This window comes from Brassica napus, unplaced genomic scaffold (genome assembly GCF_020379485.1).
Source record: "Brassica napus cultivar Da-Ae unplaced genomic scaffold, Da-Ae ScsIHWf_1281;HRSCAF=1830, whole genome shotgun sequence".
Taxonomy (NCBI): domain Eukaryota; kingdom Viridiplantae; phylum Streptophyta; class Magnoliopsida; order Brassicales; family Brassicaceae; genus Brassica; species Brassica napus.
Genome location: NW_026014699.1, coordinates 369,299 through 392,952, shown reverse-complemented (window position 1 = coordinate 392,952; position 23,654 = coordinate 369,299).

Sequence of the window (23,654 nt, the reverse complement as noted above, 5' to 3'; positions counted from 1 at the left end):
TTGCATAGGCTCCTCATGCTCCTCTCCTCCCTCATGATCAAGGTGGGATGGTGAACCAACTTCAGGAGGTGTAGTTGCGTGATTCCTCGGATCCTGGGATGTACTGATTCCAAGACCTTCAAGAATGATCCGCAAGGTGGTGGCCTTGTCTGATGTTAAGTCCTTCAGGTCTTCTTGATTCTTTTCTTCATAGTATCCTCTATCTTCCAAGAACTTCACATCTCTAGATACAAGAACTCTCCTTGCTATAGGATCATAGCATTTGTATCCTTTCTGTGTAGCTGAGTATCCTATGAACACAGCCTTAGTGCTTCTTGCTTCTAGCTTGTTGATCATCTCTCCTGGTTTGAGGACAAAGCATAGGCATCCAAAGACTCGCAAGTAATCAAGAGCTGGCTTGTACCTGTTCAGAACTTCAAATGGAGCCTTCTCATTCAGAACTTTGGTTGGAGTTCTGTTTATCAGGTAACAAGCAGTGGCAACCGCATCACTCCAAAATCTCTTTGGAACATTACTCTGAAACATAAGTGACCTTGCCACTTCCATGAGATGCCTATTCTTCCTCTCAGCCACTCCATTTTGCTGTGGAGTATAAGGACAGCTTGTTTGATGTAGAATCCCATGTTGTGATAGGTGTTGCTTGAATGCATGACTCGTGTACTCTCCTCCATTATCTGATCTCAAAATTTTAATCTTAGCATGATAATGGTTAGTTACATAAGTTTGAAAATTCCTAAATGCATCAAGTACCCTATCTTTGGTCTGAATTAAGGTTAACCAGGTGTATTTGGATTTTTCATCAATGAATGTGACAAAATACTTATAACTATCTCTAGATAAGCAAGGGGCAGTCCATACATCTGAATGAATTAGATCAAAGCAATTATCATAAACAGTAGTAGACTTTTGAAACACAGTTCTACAATGCTTGCCTAAAATGCAAGCTTCACAATCCTTATTCTCAAACACAACACCTGGTACCATTAAGTTCAAAGCTTTAACATGAGGGTGTCCTACTCTAGCATGCCACAATGCATTTTTATTCAACAAAGAAGCAGAAGTAAACGAGCAACTATAATCAGGAACAGAAGTGAGTTCTTCAAGCATATAGAGATCTCCCTTAGTCACCCCTTTCCCAATCAACCTGCTGCTCTCAATATCCTGAAACTTCACATCATTAGGACTAAAGATAACATTGCATTGTAAATCATTAGTACATTTCTTCACTGATAATAGGTTTGATGTGAATTCAGGCATGTAAAAAGCTCTAGATTCTTTGTTAAACAGCTTAAGCTTTCCTATTCCTCTAATGGGTATCTTATCCCCATTTGCTATCATCACATGCCCATGTGTAGGTTCTATATCCTTAATCAAGTTTTCATCACTTATCATATGATGTGATGCACCAGAATCAACAATCAATGGTTTACCTACTCGTTTAGCATTATGGCATAGATTACTAAGTGATGAATGCATCTTATCAGTTCTAGCAATGTAAGCATGCCTATACTCATTCCTAGCTTCTAACCGTTCTACTAGTTCTCTAATCAAGTGATCATCCTTATATGCAATCATAGAAGCTCCAAAGGAATAACCGTAAGTGTTACCGTTTTCCTTTAGCATTTTGAAGAGGGCATCAAGGTCTGATCTCTTGATGTAGTCATCATTGCTGCGGGAGCTTGAGGCGCCTGTGTAAGCCACCAGAGACTTCCCATTCCCATCATTGCCTCCAAGCCCATCCACTTCACTGATCTTGCTGGTGCCAGCTCCGCTTGAACCTTCAGTCACATTTGCCCTTCCCTCACGCTCCTTCATGAACTTGGCCGGCTTGAGGTGTGGGTGCAGTATCCAGCATTGGCTCTTCTTATGACCATGCTTCTTGCAATGATCACAGTTGCCATTGAACTTCCTGTCCTCGTACTTCCCGTGAGATGCCTTGTTTGCTTGTGGAGCCTCGGTTGAATCCTCATGAGCTGCTTGATTGGCAAGAGAGAGCTCCCCCTTTCCTCCAAACAAACCCATGGATCCCTGCTCCCTTTGGATTTGTGCACACACCTCCTCAAGGTCCGGAAGCTTGTCTGACCTTAACATGTGCTGGATGAGCTGGGTGTAGGCCGGGTTCAGTGTGAGAAGCAGCCCAAAGACCTTGTCTTGCTCGCGCCTCTCATTCAGCTGATCTGGATCAGTTGTGCTCGGCCTCAGCATCTCCAGCTCTGACCATAAGGACCTGAACCTCCCCAAGTGCTTAGTGAACTCCATGTCCTCTTGTGCAAGACGGTTGATCGCTAGCTTCACTTCAAACACACGGCTGAGGTTGGAAGTGTTCCCATACACCTTCTTCAGCGTGTCCCACAGCTCCTTGGCTGATTCACAGTAGCTGTAGGCATCCAAGATAGCTGGGTCCAAGGATGCGTGTAGAACCGTCATCACCAGCATGTCTTCTTGTTGCCATTTCTCCACAGCCGCTTCATTGGAGACCTCTTCTTGATCTCCTCCCTGAGTAATGAGTTTCGGAGCCTCCCCTGTTGTGATGTGCCCCCACAAACCCTTACTTCCCACAGCAGTCTTCACCATCCGAGACCACACAAGGTAGTTGCTACCTTTGAAAGTAACCGCTACCTTCATCCTCATGTTCATCCCATGTTCCATCTTTGCTTGACTTGAAAACTTGGATCTTGGATTTCGTACACACCAACCTTGAGTCTAGAATCACGCAAACCAACAGAACGTAGCACAGCTTCAACTAGAACGGACCACAGCTTCAACACCTTCAAGACTACTCGCGTGTAGCTTCAAAGACGTTTAGCTTGTAACTCTCTAAAGATCAAACCCCAGATTCAAATGAACCTGGCTCTGATACCATATGAGATTAAGAGATCCTTAGAGTAAACAGAATAAAGAGAGTGTTTAGGAAGTGATTAAGAGAAGTTTGTGAAAGATTAGGAGACTAGATAGAGCCGTTTAGTGTCTAAGAGAAAAGCATAGTGTCTAAGAGATTAGAGAGACTCAAACTGCATAATCTTCATTAGGGTTGATGAGTTACAATATATAGAGAGAGCATACAAGGGTTTTCGAAATCAAGAGAAGACTAAAGCATGTGAGGTCAATCAGGAGAGGATAAGCTCATTTGGACTAGCCAATTAGCTTCTCCACATGCGCGGAGTATCTGGCATCTTGGACCGAGATGCTCTTGCCTTTCCAGCTGTTCCAGCCTGTCAAGGCGCGCTCTACCTTATCCCTAAACGGTCTGATGCCTCAAGGTAAGTTCCTTCCCTTTACCTTAGTTACCGTGTTACTTGGCTGATGCAAGGTAAGTCTTGGTCGATGCTGGATGGTACGGACTGTACGGCTTGTACGGCCTTGTACGGACGTCCGTACCATGCTCTCCCTAAACTCTCTCAAGCTTCCTCATCTCCTTTCCTCTTCAACTCCTTAGCTCTTCATACATATATATTCAGCTCAACTCAACAGAGCTGAACCAAGTAATGAAGAGCTTAATGAGTTACCAGAACAAGGAGAAGTGGAAGCAACTGAAGTAGAAGCACCAGAGCAAGCACCAGCTGAGGTACCATTGAGGAGAAGCACACGGCTGAAGAGAGATGCTTCCAACTGGGTAAACACGAGAGTGTACTACAATGCCCAGGCTGTGGAGCATCCTTCTCAAGCTGTGTGTTCATTTGCCTGTTATCCAAAGGAGCATTGCGCATTCATGATGAGCCTAGATGAAAGTAGTGTACCAAGATCATATGAAGAGGCAATGCTACATCAAGATTGGAAGGAATCTGTTGGAGATGAGGCAAATGCCATGATAAAGAATGACACTTGGTTTGAAAGTGAGTTGCCAAAAGGAAAGAAGGCAGTAACCAGCAAGTGGATATTCACCATTAAGTATCTACCTGATGGAACCATTGACAGAAAGAAGACAAGACTGGTGGCTAGAGGATACACTCAAACATATGGGGAAGACTACATTGATACCTTTGCCCCTGTTGCTAAGCTACATACAATAAGAATTGTATTGTCTCTTGCTGTGAACCTTGAGTGGGAGCTTTGGCAGATGGATGTGAAGAATGCATTTCTTCAGGGAGAACTAGAAGATGAAGTGTACATGCATCCACCACCGGGTCTTGAACATCTTGTGAAACCAGGGAATGTATTGAGACTCAAGAAGGCAATCTATGGGTTGAAGCAATCACCTAGAGCATGGTACAACAAGCTGAGTACTACTCTGAATGGCCGTGGGTTCAAGAAGTCAGAGTTGGATCACACCCTCTTCACCCTCACTACACCTTCAGGTATCATCTGTCTACTCGTATATGTTGATGACATTATCATAACAGGTAGTGATAAGGCTGGTATAAAAGCCACAAAGGAGTTTTTGAAATCTGTGTTTGAAATCAAGGACTTAGGGGAAATGAAATACTTCCTTGGAATTGAGTTGTGTAGATCTAAGGAAGGATTGTTCATTTCCCAAAGGAAGTATACACTTGATCTTTTGAAAGATGCAGGTATACAAGGAGACAAGACAGCAAAGATGCCTCTTGAAGATGGATACAAGGTTCCACGTGAGGGGGAGGTTGAAGATAGCAAGGCCTTTCATGATCCAAAGCTGTACAGGAAGCTAGTAGGGAAGCTCATCTACCTTACAATCACACGACCAGACATATGCTTTGCGGTGAACCAAGTGAGCCAGCATATGCAAGTCCCAAAGGATCATCACTGGCGAATGGTGGAGAGACTTCTCTTGTATCTGAATGGGACGTCAAGCCTTGGAGTGTGGATGGGATGTAACAAGAGCACTGAAGTGGTGGGATACTGTGATGCGGATTGGGCTGGAGATAGAGCAGACAGGAGATCAACCACCGGCTATTGTACATTCATTGGAGGCAACTTGGTGACTTGGAAGAGTAAGAAGCAGAAGGTGGTGTCTTGTTCAAGCGCTGAAGCTGAGTATAGAGCAATGCTGAAGCTTACCAATGAGTTGGTATGGATCAAAGGAATCTTGAAGCACTTGGAGATAGAGCAGGGAACTCCAATGACTATGCATTGTGATAATCAAGCGGCTATACACATTGCGACCAACTCAGTCTTCCATGAGAGAACCAAGCACATTGAAGTTGATTGTCACAAGGTGAGGCAGATGATTGTCTTGGGAGTGATCTTGCCCTGCTACACAAGGAGTGAGGATCAACTTGCGGATGTGTTCACCAAGGCCGCAAGACAAAAGACTATGGAGTCCATTCATACCAGATTGGGGCTCATAGATCTTTCCCAAAGGAGCTGATCCCCTTTGCCATGAGGTCTTCACTCTTTTTCCCTCATCAAGGTTTTGTCCCAATGGGTTTTCCTTGGTGAGGTTTTTAATGAGGAAGATCTCATGGTGGTTCCAAGCTTAACTAAGTTACTAAGTTAAGCTTGAGGGGGAGTGTTGAAATGAGTTGATCAATATGTGAGAAGATGGCTTAGGGAGTTGAGGATGTGAGAATGTGGAGGCAAAGGGAAGGAAGGTTAGGGATCGACCAGGCCGTACAAGAGGCCGTACTGGCCGTACCGTCCGTACTGTCCGGGTCGATCCATAACTCGACCAAGAAGAGAAGTTACCCGGGTAAGAGAGGTAAACGGCCAAAGGGGTTTTACCTTAGAAGATATGACTGTTTGGATGGATAGAGTGACCGCGGCTTATCCTGACAGTCTGGCACAGGCTGTAAAGGCAAAAGGAGTCTCACCCAAAGATGCCTTAAGCGTGTGATCTTCCCCATTGGTTTACATTCAAATTAAAGCAACCTTATCCTTGACCTCACATGCTTAGTGCTTCTGAATACCCTAATGTCTCTCTCTATATATTGTAAACTCTGCCTTGATTAATGATTAACACGAGTTCATCATATTCTCTCTCTAGTTCATCATGTTTCTCTTCTACATTTCATAAATCATCTCATCTCACTTTAATCTTTCTCTAAATCTCTCAATACCTGTTCAACTCTCTAAAATCATACCTGATTCACAGCAAAACAAATGTCAGGTCTAGTTATAGTGAGATAAATCAATTTGCCAACTAGTTTTCTATAGAGTTTAGGATCCTGATAAGGTTTGCTGTCTTCAATCTCCCCCTCTCGTGGGACTTTGTAGCCATCCTCCATAGGCATCCTTGCTGTCTTGCCTCCATAAGCACCTGCACCTTTCAAAAGATCAAGTGTATACTTCCTTTGGGACATGAACAAACCTTCCTTGGATCTACATATCTCAATTCCAAGAAAGTATTTCATTTCTCCCAAGTCTTTAATCTCAAACATGGATTTAAGAAACTCCTTGGTTGCTATGATACCTTCCTTATCACTCCCTGTGATAATGATATCATCAACATACACAAGGAGTGCAATCATACCTGAGGGAGTCGTGAGTGTGAAGAGGGTGTGATCTAGTTCAGACTTCTTGAAGCCTCTTGCAACTAGCCTTGACTTCTTCCTCTCAACCTTTCCATCCGCTTTGTACTTGATTGTGAATATCCATCTACTAGTCACAGCCTTCTTCCCTTTTGGTAACTCACTCTCATACCATGTATCATTCTTGATCATTGCTCCTGCCTCATCTCCAACTGATTCCTTCCATTCTTTATCTTTCATTGCTTCTTCATAGCTTCTTGGGATGTGATTCTCATCCAAGTTTACCATGAAAGCGCAATGTGCTTCTGGGTATTGAGCAAAGGAGCACACGGCTTGAGAAGGATGCTCCACAGCTTGGGCATTGTAGTACACTCTCGTGTTTACCCAACTGGAAGGATCCTTCCTTATCCTTGTACTCCTTCTTAGTGGCTGCACAACCGGTTCTTCTTCCTGTTGTTCTTCTACCACTTCATCTTGAGAAGGTGTTTGTGTCACACCATGATCATGTCCATGACCATCCGAGCCTATGCTCTCTTCTCCTTCATTCTCTACTCCTCCTTCATCTTGGTTGGCCTCTTGCATAGGCTCCTCATGCTCCTCTCCTCCCTCATGATCAAGGTGGGATGGTGAACCAACTTCAGGAGGTGTAGTTGCGTGATTCCTTGGATCCTGGGATGTACTGATTCCAAGACCTTCAAGAATGATCCGCAAGGTGGTGGCCTTGTCTGATGTTAAGTCCTTCAGGTCTTCTTGATTCTTTTCTTCATAGTATCCTCTATCTTCCAAGAACTTCACATCTCTAGATACAAGAACTCTCCTTGCTATAGGATCATAGCATTTGTATCCTTTCTGTGTAGCTGAGTATCCTATGAACACAGCCTTAGTGCTTCTTGCTTCTAGCTTGTTGATCATCTCTCCTGGTTTGAGTACAAAGCATAGGCATCCAAAGACTCGCAAATAATCAAGAGCTGGCTTGTACCTGTTCAGAACTTCAAATGGAGCCTTCTCATTCAGAACTTTGGTTGGGGTTCTGTTTATCAGGTAACAAGCAGTGGCAACCGCATCACTCCAAAATCTCTTTGGAACATTACTCTGAAACATAAGTGACCTTGCCACTTCCATGAGATGCCTATTCTTCCTCTCAGCCACTCCATTTTGCTGTGGAGTATAAGGACAGCTTGTTTGATGTAGGATCCCATGTTGTGATAGGTGTTGCTTGAATGCATGACTCGTGTACTCCCCTCCATTATCTGATCTCAAAATTTTAATCTTAGCATGATAATGGTTAGTTACATAAGTTTGAAAGTTCCTAAATGCATCAAGTACCCTATCTTTGGTCTGAATTAAGGTTAACCAGGTGTATTTGGATTTTTCATCAATGAATGTGACAAAATACTTATAACTATCTCTAGATAAGCAAGGGGCAGTCCACACATCAGAGTGAATTAGATCAAAGCAATTATCATAAACGGTAGTAGACTTTTGAAACACAGTTCTACAATGCTTGCCTAAAATACAAGCTTCACAATCTTTGTTCTCAAACACAACACCTGGTACCATTAAGTTCAAAGCTTTAACATGAGGGTGTCCTACTCTAGCATGCCACAATGCATTTTTATTCAACAAAGAAGCAGAAGTAAACGAGCAACTATAATCAGGAACAGAAGTGAGTTCTTCAAGCATATAGAGATCTCCCTTAGTCACCCCTTTCCCAATCAATCTGCTGCTCTCAATATCCTGAAACTTCACATCATTAGGACTAAAGATAACATTGCATTGTAAATCATTAGTACATTTCTTCACTGATAATAGGTTTGATGTGAATTCAGGCATGTAAAAAGCTCTAGATTCTTTGTTAAACAGCTTAAGCTTTCCTATTCCTCTAATGGGTATCTTATCCCCATTTGCTATCATCACATGCCCATGTGTAGGTTCTATATCCTTAATCAAGTTTTCATCACTTATCATATGATGTGATGCACCAGAATCAACAATCAATGGTTTATTTACTCGTTTAGCATTATGGCATAGATTACTAAGTGATGGATGCATCTTATCAGTTCTAGCAATGTGAGCATGTCTATACCCATTCCTAGCTTCTAACCGTTCTACTAGTTCTCTAATCAAGTGATCATCCTTATATGCAATCATAGAAGCTCCAAAGGAATAACCGTAAGTGTTACCGTTTTCCTTTAGCATTTTGAAGAGGGCATCAAGGTCTGATCTCTTGATGTAGTCATCATTGCTGCGGGAGCTTGAGGCGCCTGTGTAAGCCACCAGAGACTTCCCATTCCCATCATTGCCTCCAAGCCCATCCACTTCACTGATCTTGCTGGTGCCAGCTCCACTTGAACCTTCAGTCACATTTGCCCTTCCCTCACGCTCCTTCATGAACTTGGCCGGCTTGAGGTGTGGGTGCAGTATCCAGCATTGGCTCTTCTTATGACCATGCTTCTTGCAATGATCACAGTTGCCATTGAACTTCCTGTCCTCGTACTTCCCGTGAGATGCCTTGTTTGCTTGTGGAGCCTCGGTTGAATCCTCATGAGCTGCTTGATTGGCAAGAGAGAGCTCCCCCTTTCCTCCAAACAAACCCATAGATCCCTGCTCCCTTTGGATTTGTGCACACACCTCCTCAAGGTCCGGAAGCTTGTCTGACCTTAACATGTGCTGGATGAGCTGGGTGTAGGCCGGGTTTAGTGTGAGAAGCAGACCAAAGACCTTGTCTTGCTCGCGCCTCTCATTCAACTGATCTGGATCAGTTGTGCTCGGCCTCAGCATCTCCAGCTCTGACCATAAGGACCTGAACCTCCCCAAGTGCTTAGTGAACTCCATGTCCTCTTGTGCAAGACGGTTGATCGCTAGCTTCACTTCAAACACACGGCTGAGGTTGGAAATGTTCCCATACACCTTCTTCAGCGTGTCCCACAGCTCCTTGGCTGATTCACAGTAGCTGTAGGCATCCAAGATAGCTGGGTCCAAGGATGCGTGTAGAACCGTCATCACCAGCATGTCTTCTTGTTGCCATTTCTCCACAGCCGCTTCATTGGAGACCTCTTCTTGATCTCCTCCCTGAGTAATGAGTTTCGGAGCCTCCCCTGTTGTGATGTGCCCCCACAAACCCTTACTTCCCACCGCAGTCTTCACCATCCGAGACCACACAAGGTAGTTGCTACCTTTGAAAGTAACCGCTACCTTCATCCTCATGTTCATCCCCTGTTCCATCTTTGCTTGACTTGAAAACTTGTATCTTGGATCTTGTACACACCAACCTTGAGTCTAGAATCACGCAAACCCACAGAACGTAGCACAGCTTCAACTAGAACGAACCACAGCTTCAACACCTTCAAGACTACTCGCGTGTAGCTTCAAAGACGTTTAGCTTGTAACTCTCTAAAGATCAAACCCCAGATTCAAATGAACCTGGCTCTGATACCATATGAGATTAAGAGATCTTTAGAGTGATTAGAATAAAGAGAGTGTTTAGGAAGTGATTAAGAGAAGTTTGTGAAAGATTAAGAGACTAGAAAGAGCCGTTTAGAGTCTAAGAGAAAACCATAGTCTAAGAGATTAGAGAGACTCGAACTGATTGATCTTATTAATGAGTGAGGTTACATATTTATATAGAAAGCATTAGGGTTTACAAGAGGCGAAATGGGCACTATTGAAGCATGTAGAGTCAAGGTTGCTTTCCGGATGATTGGATGGTAAGGCTCACACGCTTTGCCTCTTTACAGCCTGTTCCAGCCTGGCACGCTCTTCCCTTATCCACTCAACGGTCTGATCCCTTCTCCTTAAGTCCCCAAGGTAACACTCCCTTGTTACCGTTTCACTTGGTCGAGTTGGGTAAGTTTTGGTCGAGACCTTTGGTACGGACGGTACGGCCATGTACGGCCTTGTACGGACGTCCGTACCATTCACACCCAAACCCCCTAAGCTTCTCCATCTCTTCTCCTCTTCAACATAATCAACTCAACTCAACAGAATCGTGATCTAAGAAGCTTGAATTGGATACATAAAGTAGTGGAGAACCATTAGGAAGTAGAATAAATCTCATAGGAGTTAGGATGAAGAAGCTATCCCACTTTCAAATTAGGTGATCCCGGTTTTCCTGTTTGGGAATATGACAGCTTCCTTGTCATTCTAATCAAACCAGGATGAATCGCGACGTAAGAAGCTTGATTTTGATACATAAAGTAATGGAGAATCATTAGGAAGTTGAATAAATCTCATAGGAGTTAGGATGAAGAAGCTGTCCCACTTTCAAATCAGGTGATCCCAATTTTCCTGTTTGGGAATATGACAGCTTCTTTGTCATTCTAATCAAACCAGGATGAATCATGATGTAAGAAGCTTGAATTGGATACATAAAGTAGTGGAGAACCATTAGGAAGTTGAATAAATCTCATAGGAGTTAGGATGAAGAAGCTATCCCACTTTCAAATCAGGTGATCCCAGTTTTCCTGTTTGGGAATATGACAGCTTCCTTGTCATTCTAATCAAACCAAGATGAATCACGATGTAAGAAGCTTGATTTTGACACATAAAGTAATGGAGAATCACTAGGAAGTTGAATAAATCTCATAGGAGTTAGGATGAAGAAGCTATCCCACTTTCAAATCAGGTGATCCCAGTTTTCCTGTTTGGGAATATGACAGCTTCCTTGTCATTCTAATCAAAACAGGATGAATCGCGATGTAAGAAGCTTGATTTTGATACATATAGTAATGGAGAATCACTAGGTATGAGATTAAGAGATCCTTAGAGTAATCAGAATAAAGAGAGTGTTTAAGAAGTGATTAAGAGAAGTTTGTGAAAGATTAAGAGACTAGATAGAGCCGTTTAGAGTCTAAGAGAAAACCATAGTGTCTAAGAGATTAGAGAGACTCAAACTGCTTAATCTTTATTAGGGTTGATGAGTTACAATATATAGTGTGAGCATACAAGGGTTTTCGAAATCAAGAGAAGACTAAAGCATGTGAGGTCAATCAGGAGAGGATAAGCTCATTTGGACTAGCCAATTAGCTTCTCCACATGCGCGGAGTATCTAGCATCTTGGACCGAGATGCTCTTGCCTTTCCAGCTGTTCCAGCCTGTCAAGGCGCGCTCTACCTTATCCCTAAACGGTCTGATGCATCAAGGTAAGTTCCTTCCCTTCACCTAAGTTACCGCACATAACTTCTTTACCCTTGTCAAGGTTTCACCCATCTTCATGTGTACGGTCATGTACGGACTGTACGGACTTGTACGGACTTTACCCAAACCTTCCCAAGCTTCAACTCATCTCCTTAGTCTCAACTCCTCACTTGCTTCACACTTATACTCAGCTCAACTCAACACTCCCCCTCAAGCTTAGCTTTGTGAAAGCCTAAGCTTGGATAGCTATGAGATCTTCCTCATTAAAAACCTTACCAAGGAAAACCCATTGGGATAAAACCTTGATAAGGGAAAAAGAGTAAAGACCTCACAGCCAAGGGGATCAGCTCCTTCTCTTCCCAAGATCAATGAGGCCCAACCGTATGTGAATGGACTCCATTGTCTTCTGTCTTGCAGCCTTGGTGAACACATCCGCTAACTGATCTTCACTTCTTGTGTAGCATGGCAAGATGACTCCTAAGATGATCATCTGCCTCACCTTGTGGCAATCAACTTCAATGTGCTTGGTTCTCTCATGGAACACCGAGTTGGAGGCAATGTGGATAGCTGCTTGGTTGTCACAATGCATGGTCATTGGCGTGGCTTGATCAATCTCCAAATGCTTCAAGATGCCTTTGATCCATACTAACTCGTTGGTGAGCTTCAGCATAGCTCTATACTCAGCTTCTGCACTTGAGCAAGACACCACCTTCTGCTTCTTACTCTTCCAAGTCACCAAGTTGCCTCCAATGAATGTGCAATAGCCTGTGGTTGATCTCCTGTCTGCTCTATCACCAGCCCAATCCGCATCACAGTATCCCACCACTTCAGTGCTTCCATTGCAGCCCATCCATACTCCTTGATCAGGTGAGCCGTTGAGATACATCAAGATCCTCTCTACCATGCGCCAGTGATGCTCCTTAGGTACTTGCATGTGTTGACTTACCTGATTTACAGCAAAGCAAATGTCAGGTCTAGTTATAGTAAGATAAATCAATTTGCCAACTAGTTTTCTATAGAGTTTAGGATCCTGATAAGGTTTGCTGTCTTCAATCTCCCCCTCTCGTGGGACTTTGTAGCCATCCTCCATAGGCATCCTTGCTGTCTTGCCTCCATAAGCACCTGCACCTTTCAAAAAATCAAGTGTATACTTCCTTTGGGACATGAATAAACCTTCCTTGGATCTACATATCTCAATTCCAAGAAAGTATTTCATTTCTCCCAAGTCTTTAATCTCAAACATGGATTTAAGAAACTCCTTGGTTGCTATGATACCTTCCTTATCACTCCCTGTGATAATGATATCATCAACATACACAAGGAGTGCAATCATACCTGAGGGAGTCGTGAGTGTGAAGAGGGTGTGATCTAGTTCAGACTTCTTGAAGCCTCGGCAATTCAGAGTAGTGCTCAACTTGTTGTACCAAGCTCTTGGTGATTGCTTCAGCCCATAGATAGCTTTCTTCAGTCTCAACACATTCCCTCTCTTCACTAAGTGTTCAAGGCCTGGAGGTGGATGCATATACACTTCATCCTCAAGTTCACCTTGTAGAAACGCATTCTTCACATCCATTTGCCATAACCCCCATCCAAGATTCACAGCCAAGCTTAGTACAATCCGGATTGTGTGTAGTTTAGCTACTGGTGCAAAGGTTTCTATGTAATCTTCTCCATAAGTTTGAGTGAAGCCTCTTGCAACTAGCCTTGACTTCTTCCTCTCAATCTTCCCATCCGCTTTGTACTTGATTGTGAATATCCATCTACTGGTCACAGCCTTCTTCCCTTTTGGTAACTCACTCTCATACCATGTATCATTCTTGATCATAGCTCCAACTGATTCCTTCCATTCTTTATCCATGATTGCTTCTTCATAGCTTCTAGGGATGTAGTTCTCATCCAAGTTAACCATGAAGGCACAATGCTCTTCTGGATATTGAGCAAAGGAGCATACGGCTTGAGAAGGATGCTCCACAGCTTGGGCATTGTAGTACACTCTCGTGTTTACCCAGCTAGAAGGATCCTTCCTTATCCTTGTGCTCCTTCTTAGTGGCTGCACAACCGGTTCTTCTTCCTGTTGTTCTTCTACCACTTCATCTTGAGAAGGTGTTTGCCTCACACCATGATCATGACCATGACCATCAGAGCCTATGCTCTCTTCTCCTTCATTCTCTACTCCTCCTTCATCCTGATTAGCCTCTTGCATAGGTTCCTCATGCTCCTCTCCTCCCTCATGATCAAGGTGGGATGGTGAACTAACTTCAGGAGGTGTAGTTGCGTGATTCCTTGGATCCTGGGATGTACTGATTCCAAGACCTTCAAGGATGATCCGCAAGGTGGTGGCTTTGTCTGATGTTAAGTCCTTCAGGTCTTCTTGGTTCTTTTCTTCATAGTATCCTCTATCTTCCAAGAACTTCACATCTCTAGATACAAGTACTATCCTTGCTATAGGATCATAGCATTTGTATCCTTTCTGTGTAGCTGAGTATCCTATGAACACAGCCTTAGTACTTCTTGCTTCTAGCTTGTTGATCATTTCTCCTGGTTTGAGCACAAAGCATAGGCATCCAAAGACTCGCAAGTAATCAAGTGCTGGTTTGTACCTGTTCAGAACTTCAAATGGAGCCTTCTCATTCAGAACCTTGGTTGGAGTTCTGTTGATCAAGTAACAAGCAGTGGCAACCGCATCACTCCAAAATCTCTTTGGAACATTACTCTGAAACATAAGAGACCTTGCCACTTCCATGAGGTGCCTATTCTTCCGCTCAGCCACTCCATTTTGCTGTGGAGTATACGGACAGCTTGTTTGATGTAGGATCCCATGCTGTGATAAGTGTTGCTTGAACGCATGACTTGTGTACTCTCCTCCATTATCTGATCTCAAAATTTTAATCTTAGCATGATAATGGTTAGTTACATAAGTTTGAAAGTTCCTAAATGCATCAAGTACCCTATCTTTGGTCTGAATTAAGGTTAACCAGGTGTATTTGGATTTTTCATCAATGAATGTGACAAAGTACTTATAACTATCTCTAGATAAGCAAGGAGCAGTCCACACATCTGAATGAATTAGATCAAAGCAATTATCATAAACGGTAGTAGACTTTTGAAACACAGTTCTACAATGCTTGCCTAAAATACAAGCTTCACAATCTTTGTTCTCAAACACAACACCTGGTACCATTAAGTTCAAAGCTTAAACATGAGGGTGTCCTACTCTAGCATGCCACAATGCATTTTTATTCAACAAAGAAGCAGAAGTAAACGAGCAACTATAATCAGGAACAGAAGTGAGTTCTTCAAGCATATAGAGATCTCCCTTAGTCACCCCTTTCCCAATCAATCTGCTGCTCTCAATATCTTGAAACTTCACATCATTAGGACTAAAGATAACATTGCATTGTAAATCATTAGTACATTTCTTCACAGATAATAGGTTTGATGTGAATTCAGGCATGTAAAAAGCTCTAGATTCTTTGTTAAACAACTTAAGCTTTCCTATTCCTCTAATAGGTATCTTATCCCCATTTGCTATCATCACATGCCCATGCGTAGGTTCTATATCCTTAATCAGGTTCTCATCACTTATCATATGATGTGATGCACCAGAATCAACAATCAATGGTTTATCTACTCGTTTAGCATTATGACATAGATTACTAAGCAATGGATGCATCCTATCAGTTCTAGCAATGTGAGCATTTCTATATTCATTCCTAGCTTCTAACCGTTCTACTAGTTCTCTAATCAAGTGATCATCCTTATATGCAATCATAGAAGCTCCAAAGGAATAACCATAAGTGTTACCGTTTTCCTTTAGCATTTTGAAGAGAGCGTCAAGGTCTGATCTCTTGATGTAGTCATCATTGCTGCGTGAGCTTGAGGCGCCTGTGTAAGCCACCAGAGACTTCCCATTCCCATCATTGCCTCCAAGCCCATCCGCTTCACTCGCCTTGCTGGTACCAGCTCCACTTGATCCTTCAGTCACATTTGCCCTTCCCTCACGCTCCTTCATGAACTTGGCCGGCTTGAGGTGTGGGTGTAGTATCCAGCATTGGCTCTTCTTATGACCATGCTTCTTGCAATGATCACAGTTGCCATTGAACTTCCTGTCCTCGTACTTCCCGTGAGATGCCTTGTTTGCTTGTGGAGTCTCGGTTGAGTCCTCTGTTGAAATGAGTTGAGTATAAGCAAGGGAAGTGATGGGGTAGAAGGAAGCATTATGAGAAGGATGTGTTAAGGAAAGGATGAGGTATGAGGTCGACCAGTCCGTACAATCCGTACTGACCGTACTGGCCGTACAGGCCGTACCTTCTCGGGTCGACCCATCATCAACCAAAACTTACCATCCTTACCCAAGTTACTTTGGAGAGTTACCTTGAGTGTTAAGGAGGCTTGTGACCGTTTAAGGGAAGAAAGGAGACGCGAATCAGACAGGCTGGCATAGCTGTAAAGTGATCAGCATCTTGGAATATGCTGAAAGTGTGTGAAGCACTCCATTGGCTAGTTCAAACCATCCGCTCCCTTTAGCTTTGACTACACATGCTTTGCCTTATCTCTTATGCTGAAACCCTAGTCTTTCCTTTACTATATATTGTAAACTCTGCCTTGATTAATGATTAACACGAGTTTATCATATTCTCTCTCTAGTTCATCATGTTTCTCTTCTACATTTCATAAATCATCTCATCTCACTTTAATCTTTCTCTAAATCTCTCAATACCTGTTCAACTCTCTAAAATCATATGGTATCAGAGCCAGGTTGGCTTTGGTATTGAGATTTAGAGTGTTCTTCAGCTTCAGTTCATACTCTTTCATACTTTCTTTTCGGTTCTAACAAAGCAAGATGGAGGGAAACTACAAGGTCATTACGGTTCCTGTTGCGTTGAAGGGTGGTAGTAACTACCTGTTGTGGTCAAGGCTAGTGAAGACAGCCATTGGGAGGCTAGGGCTGTGGAGTCACATCACGGATGATGCAACCAAGCCAGTGGCTAAAGACGGAGAAGGAGATGAAGGTGTGGGAGATCAAGTTGCTGCTGCCGAGAAGAAGTGGATTCAAGAAGACTTGATGGTGCTTTCAGTGCTACAAGGGTCCCTTGAAGAGCATCTCTTGGAGGCCTACAGCTACTGCGAGACTCCAAAACACCTGTGGGAGGTACTCCAGAAGACATTTGGGAACGTTACCAATCTGAACCGCGTGTATGAGATTAAGAAGGCTATCAACACACTGGTTCAAGATGGAGAAGAGTTCACCAAGCATTTGGGCAAGTATAGATCCTTGTGGTCTGAGCTTGAATCATTGAGGCCAAGCACCGCGGATCAAGAGATACTCATGGAGAGGAGGGAGCAGGATCAGGTGTTTGGATTGCTGCTGACACTAGATCCTCCGTTCAATGATGTGATCAAGCACATGTTGAGGATGCCGAGTCTTCCATCTATGGAGGAAGTGTGTGCGCAGATTCAGAAGGAAGAGGGGTCACTTGGTATGTTTGGAGGGAAAGGAGACATGGCTCTGTCCAACAAGGCTGAAGCAATCCAAGCACACAAGGCTGCTTACCGTGGAGAGGAAAGGAAGTTCAGTGGAAACTGTGACCATTGCAAGAAGCCGGGACACAAGAGGAGTCAGTGCTGGATCCTACACCCCCATTTGAAGCCGGCCAAGTTCAACAAGGAGAGAGAGGGAAGAGCTCACCTTTCTGCAGAGACAAGTGAAGCTGGCGCATCAGGAGCTGGCTCATCTGGTCTTGCGGGTGAAAGTGAAGGAAGAGCCTTAACCTCTCACCACCAAGGAGCTGTGAAGAACATGGATCATGAGGTGATCAAGAAGTCAGACATTGATGCCTTGATCAAAGCCCTTAAAGAGTCTGGTAAAGCCCTTGGTTATTCCTATACTGCTCATGTGTTGCCTAGAACTTGTGATAGCTTGCTAGGAAACTTTGATAGAATGGGAAATGAACCAGATAGATATACAACCTTTGCTGCTGATAGGATGTCTAGAAATGAATCCACATTGCTTGATCTCATTGATAAACTGAAACTGGTAAAAGAATCACCTAGGAATCATATTGCTCAAGGAATAAAACCGTTGATTATTGATTCAGGTGCTTCACATCATATGATAAGTGATGATAGCCTTATAAAGAACATAGAACCGGCTCATGGACATGTAATGATTGCAAATGGTGATAGAATTCCTATTAGAGGAGTAGGAGACTTGAAACTGTTTAATAAGGATTCTAAAGCTTTGTACATGCCTGAGTTTACTTCTAATCTATTATCTGTTAAGAGGTGTACCAATGATCTTCAATGCAATGTTATTTTCAGTCCTAATGATGTGAAATTTCAGGATATTGAAAGCAGTAAGTTGATTGGGCAAGGAGTAACCAAAGGAGACCTTTATTTACTTGAAGATCTTTCTATCATTTCTAGTTCTAGTTGCTTGTTGAGTTCCGTTTTAAGTAGAGGTGCATTGTGGCATTCTAGGCTAGGACATCCACATGTTAGAGCCTTAAGCTTAATGTTACCAGGTGTCATGTTTAAAAATAATGAATGTGAAGCTTGTATTTTGGGAAAACATTGTAAGACTGTGTTCAAGAGATCTACTACTATCTATGATAAATGCTTTGATCTTGTTCATTCTGATGTATGGACTGCTCCATGCTTATCTAGGGACAATTACAAATACTTTGTCATATTCATAGATGAAAAATCCAAATACACCTGGATAACACTAATTAAAACAAAGGATAGGGTTCTAGATGCATTTAGAAACTTTCAATCATATGTTTCTAACCAGTATAATGCCAAGATTAAGATTTTCAGGTCTGATAATGGTGGAGAGTATACTGGTCATGCATTCAAGAACCATCTAGCTCAACATGGGATACTTCACCAAACGAGTTGCCCTTATACACCTCAACAAAATGGAGTGGCTGAGAGAAAGAACAGACATCTTATGGAAGTGGCTAGATCAATGATGTTCCAGATGAGAGTGCCAAAGAGATTCTGGAGTGATGCTGTGATCACGGCTTGCTACCTAATCAATAGGATTCCAACCAAGATCCTGGAAGACAAAGCTCCTTATGAAGTTCTCAACAACAGCAAGCCAGTCCTAGATCACCTAAGAGTGTTTGGGTGTGTAAGCTATGTTCTTATCCCGGGAGAGATGAGAAACAAGCTGGAAGCAAAGAGTATCAAAGCTATGATGATAGGATACTCAACCACACAGAAGGGATACAAGTGCTTTGTTCCTGAGTCAAGGAGAGTTCTTGTATCAAGAGATGTCAAGTTCTTTGAAGAGAAGAGCTACTATGAAGATAAAAATTGGAAAGAGCTGGAGGATCTTTCACAACCTTCAGATAGAGCTACAAGCTTGAGACAGATACTAGAAGGTCTTGGAATTGGAATGTCCCAGGAGTCGACAGAGAATCAGTCATCTGAAAGACAAGAAGCTGAAGAACCATCTCACCTTGATCATGAGGGAGGGAATGGAATTGAGCCGGATGAGAATCAAGATTTTGCGGATCATCCTGATCAAGGTGGAGCTGAACCAAGTAATGAAGAGCTTAATGAGTTACCAGAACAAGGAGAAGTGGAAGCAACTGAAGTAGAAGCACCAGAGCAAGCACCAGCTGAGGTACCATTGAGGAGAAGCACACGGCTGAAGAGAGATGCTTCCAACTGGGTAAACACGAGAGTGTACTACAATGCCCAGGCTGTGGAGCATCCTTCTCAAGCTGTGTGTTCATTTGCCTGTTATCCAAAGGAGCATTGCGCATTCATGATGAGCCTAGATGAAAGTAGTGTACCAAGATCATATGAAGAGGCAATGCTACATCAAGATTGGAAGGAATCTGTTGGAGATGAGGCAAATGCCATGATAAAGAATGACACTTGGTTTGAAAGTGAGTTGCCAAAAGGAAAGAAGGCAGTAACCAGCAAGTGGATATTCACCATTAAGTATCTACCTGATGGAACCATTGACAGAAAGAAGACAAGACTGGTGGCTAGAGGATACACTCAAACATATGGGGAAGACTACATTGATACCTTTGCCCCTGTTGCCAAGCTACATACAATAAGAATTGTATTGTCTCTTGCTGTGAACCTTGAGTGGGAGCTTTGGCAGATGGATGTGAAGAATGCATTTCTTCAGGGAGAACTAGAAGATGAAGTGTACATGCATCCACCACCGGGTCTTGAACATCTTGTGAAACCAGGGAATGTATTGAGACTCAAGAAGGCAATCTATGGGTTGAAGCAATCACCTAGAGCATGGTACAACAAGCTGAGTACTACTCTGAATGGCCGTGGGTTCAAGAAGTCAGAGTTGGATCACACCCTCTTCACCCTCACTACACCTTCAGGTATCATCTGTCTACTCGTATATGTTGATGACATTATCATAACAGGTAGTGATAAGGCTGGTATAAAAGCCACAAAGGAGTTTTTGAAATCTGTGTTTGAAATCAAAGACTTAGGGGAAATGAAATACTTCCTTGGAATTGAGTTGTGTAGATCTAAGGAAGGATTGTTCATTTCCCAAAGGAAGTATACACTTGATCTTTTGAAAGATGCAGGTATACAAGGAGACAAGACAGCAAAGATGCCTCTTGAAGATGGATACAAGGTTCCACGTGAGGGGGAGGTTGAAGATAGCAAGGCCTTTCATGATCCAAAGCTATACAGGAAGCTAGTAGGGAAGCTCATCTACCTCACCATCACACGACCAGACATTTGCTTTGCTGTGAACCAAGTGAGCCAGCATATGCAAGTTCCAAAGGATCATCACTGGCGCATGGTGGAGAGACTGCTCTTGTATCTGAACGGGACATCAAGCCTTGGAGTTTGGATGGGATGCAACAAGAGTACTGAAGTAGTGGGATATTGTGATGCTGATTGGGCTGGAGATAGAGCAGACAGAAGATCAACCACTGGCTACTGTACATTCATTGGAGGCAACTTGGTGACTTGGAAGAGCAAGAAGCAGAAGGTGGTGTCTTGTTCAAGTGCTGAAGCTGAGTATAGAGCAATGCTGAAGCTTACCAATGAGTTGGTATGGATCAAAGGGATCTTGAAGCATCTGGAGATAGAGCAAGCAACTCCAATGACTATGCATTGTGACAATCAAGCGGCTATACACATTGCAACCAACTCAGTCTTCCATGAGAGAACCAAGCACATTGAAGTTGATTGTCACAAGGTGAGGCAGATGATTGTCTTGGGAGTAATCTTGCCATGCTACACAAGGAGTGAGGATCAACTTGCGGATGTATTTACCAAGGCTGCAAGACAAAAGACTATGGAGTCCATTCATACCAGATTGGGACTCATAGATCTTTCCTCAAGGAGCTGATCCCCTTTGCCATGAGGTCTTTACTCTTTTTCCCTCATCAAGGTTTTGTCCCAATGGGTTTTCCTTGGTGAGGTTTTTAATGAGGAAGATCTCATGGCTGTTCCAAGCTTGAATGGATTCTAGAATTCAAGCTTGAGGGGGAGTGTTGAAATGAGTTGAGTATAAGCAAGGGAAGTGATGGGGTAGAAGGAAGCATTATGAGAAGGATGTGTTAAGGAAAGGATGAGGTATGAGGTCGACCAGTCCGTACAATCCGTACTGACCGTACTGGCCGTACAGGCCGTACCTTCTCGGGTCGACCCATCATCAACCAAAACTTACCATCCTTACCCAAGTTACTTTGGAGAGTTACCTTGAGTGTTAAGGAGGCTTGTGACCGTTTAAGGGAAGAAAGGAGACGCGGATCAGACAGGCTGGCATAGCTGTAAAGTGATCAGCATCTTGGAATATGCTGAAAGTGTGTGAAGCACTCCATTGGCTAGTTCAAACCATCCGCTCCCTTTAGCTTTGACTACACATGCTTTGCCTTATCTCTTATGCTGAAACCCTAGTCTTTCCTTTACTATATATTGTAAACTCTGCCTTGATTAATGATTAACACGAGTTTATCATATTCTCTCTCTAGTTCATCATGTTTCTCTTCTACATTTCATAAATCATCTTATTTGATTTTGATTTAGTGAGTGTAGAACGTGGATTAAGAGAGAATAAGATTGATTTGAGTAAGTAGATTAAGAGAATTAAGAGATTAGAGTAATGAGAGAGAGTAGAAAGATTAGAGAGAGATAGACTCAAAACTCAGATTAGTCTTTATTAATCAGAGAGGTTACAATTTATAGTTCAGGATACAAGGGTTTCCAAGACTCTAAGGATAAGGTAAAGCATGTGAAGTCAATACAGAAGCTAGACTCGATTTTGAATTGATCCAATGGCTGTTCTCACATGTGTAAGGTATCTTTGCTTTTGCTTTACCTTTCCAGCATGAGACAGGCTGTCACCGCGAGCCTTATCCTTCTCCAATGGGCTGATTCTTTAATGAGATCCTAGGACCCTTCTCTGGATGGTTTGGATAGATCCTTGCATAAACGAATCAAAGACTCAAGTTTATCAAGGCTGTGGATCGAATGGTGACACAAGAGGCTGCGGAAAGGCTCCTTGATACTCCTAGGCTTAGATCGGATATGACACACCTTTCTAAAGCCCTTGGGCGTTGGATATTACACACCAACAGACTGGATACTACTCACCAGACACTCTCTTAACTCGTGAAAGCAAGGGAGAAGAAAACACAAGGTTTAAACAAAAGATAACTTAGATTAGAATGAGGGTTTGTGATACACTTAAATAGAGAGATCCTTGTACATGCACAAGGTCTCGAAAACATAAGAAAACTTAAAGGAACAGGCTCCACACGGTTTCAAAGTAATAACACAACACTTAGACTAAAACATAATATAAGATAGATGATGAAGTCGGTCCAAGATGCCTTAGGCCGAGTTGCATCCAAGATACATCAACTAGGAATGTGTAAGTGAACTTGATACCTCATTAAAAACCTTGATTAGAAAACCCAGTGGGACAAAACTAATCAAGGGAAAAAGAGTATACCAAGCCACTTGCCTAGATGATGATCAGCTTGATGGTAAGATCACATGAATGGTGATGAGTGTGTCTTGGTGGCTCAAGCTTCTACCAAGACAGTCTTCTTGCTTCTTAGAGATCTTCAGTATGTTTCCAACGGCTTCCTTGAGTCTCCTTGTCATTGCACGAGTGATAGGACCTGTGGGAATGGCTAAGACAGCTTCCTCTTCAGCTAGTGTATCTTTAGTCTCTCCTTCTTCATCTTTATCAACTAGCTGGTCCATGATCATATCATCCCCTCCCACTTGAAAAGGATTTGTCCTCAAATCTGGCTCATCTGCAATAAAAGGGATCAAGTCAGTAACATTGAAGCTATTACTCACATCATACTTACCTTGCAAATCCAGTTTGTAGGCATTGTTGCTGATCTTCCTTATGACCTTAAAAGGTCCATCAATCCGCGGCATCAGCTTGGACTTCCTTTCATTGGGAAACCTCTCTTTCCTTAGGTGAATCCAAACCTGATCACCCACTTCAAAGACCATCTCACGCCGTCCTTTGTTAGCATGCTTAACATACTGTTTGGTTGTTGCCTCAATGTTGAGCCTAGCCTGCTCGTGGAGTTGTTTCACCATCTCTGCCTTCTTTTTGCCATCAACGCTGACCCTTTCACACTCAGGTAAAGGAATTAAATCTAAAGGAGAGTTGGGATTGAACCCATAAACTATCTCAAAAGGAGAAAACTTAGAAGTAGAATGCACAGCATGATTGTATGCAAATTCACAATGAGGCAAATAGTCTTCCCATGATTTCAAGTTTTTCTTTATGAATGCACGCAAGAGTGTTCCAAGAGTCCTATTAACTACTTCAGTTTGTCCATCAGTTTGTGGATGACAGGTAGTAGAAAACAAGAGTTTAGTACCTAGCTTAGACCAAAGAGTCTTCCAAAAATAACTAAGAAACTTAGTATCTCTATCAGAAACAATAGTCTTAGGCATGCCATGTATGCGCACAATCTCTTTAAAGAACAAGTTAGCAATATGCAATGCATCATCAGTTTTGTGACAAGCTATGAAATGTGCCATCTTTGAGAACCTATCCACAACCACAAAGATAGAATCCTTTCCAGTCCTAGTTCTAGGCAAGCCAACAATGAAATCCATAGATATGTCATTCCAAGGATGATAAGGTATAGGGAGAGG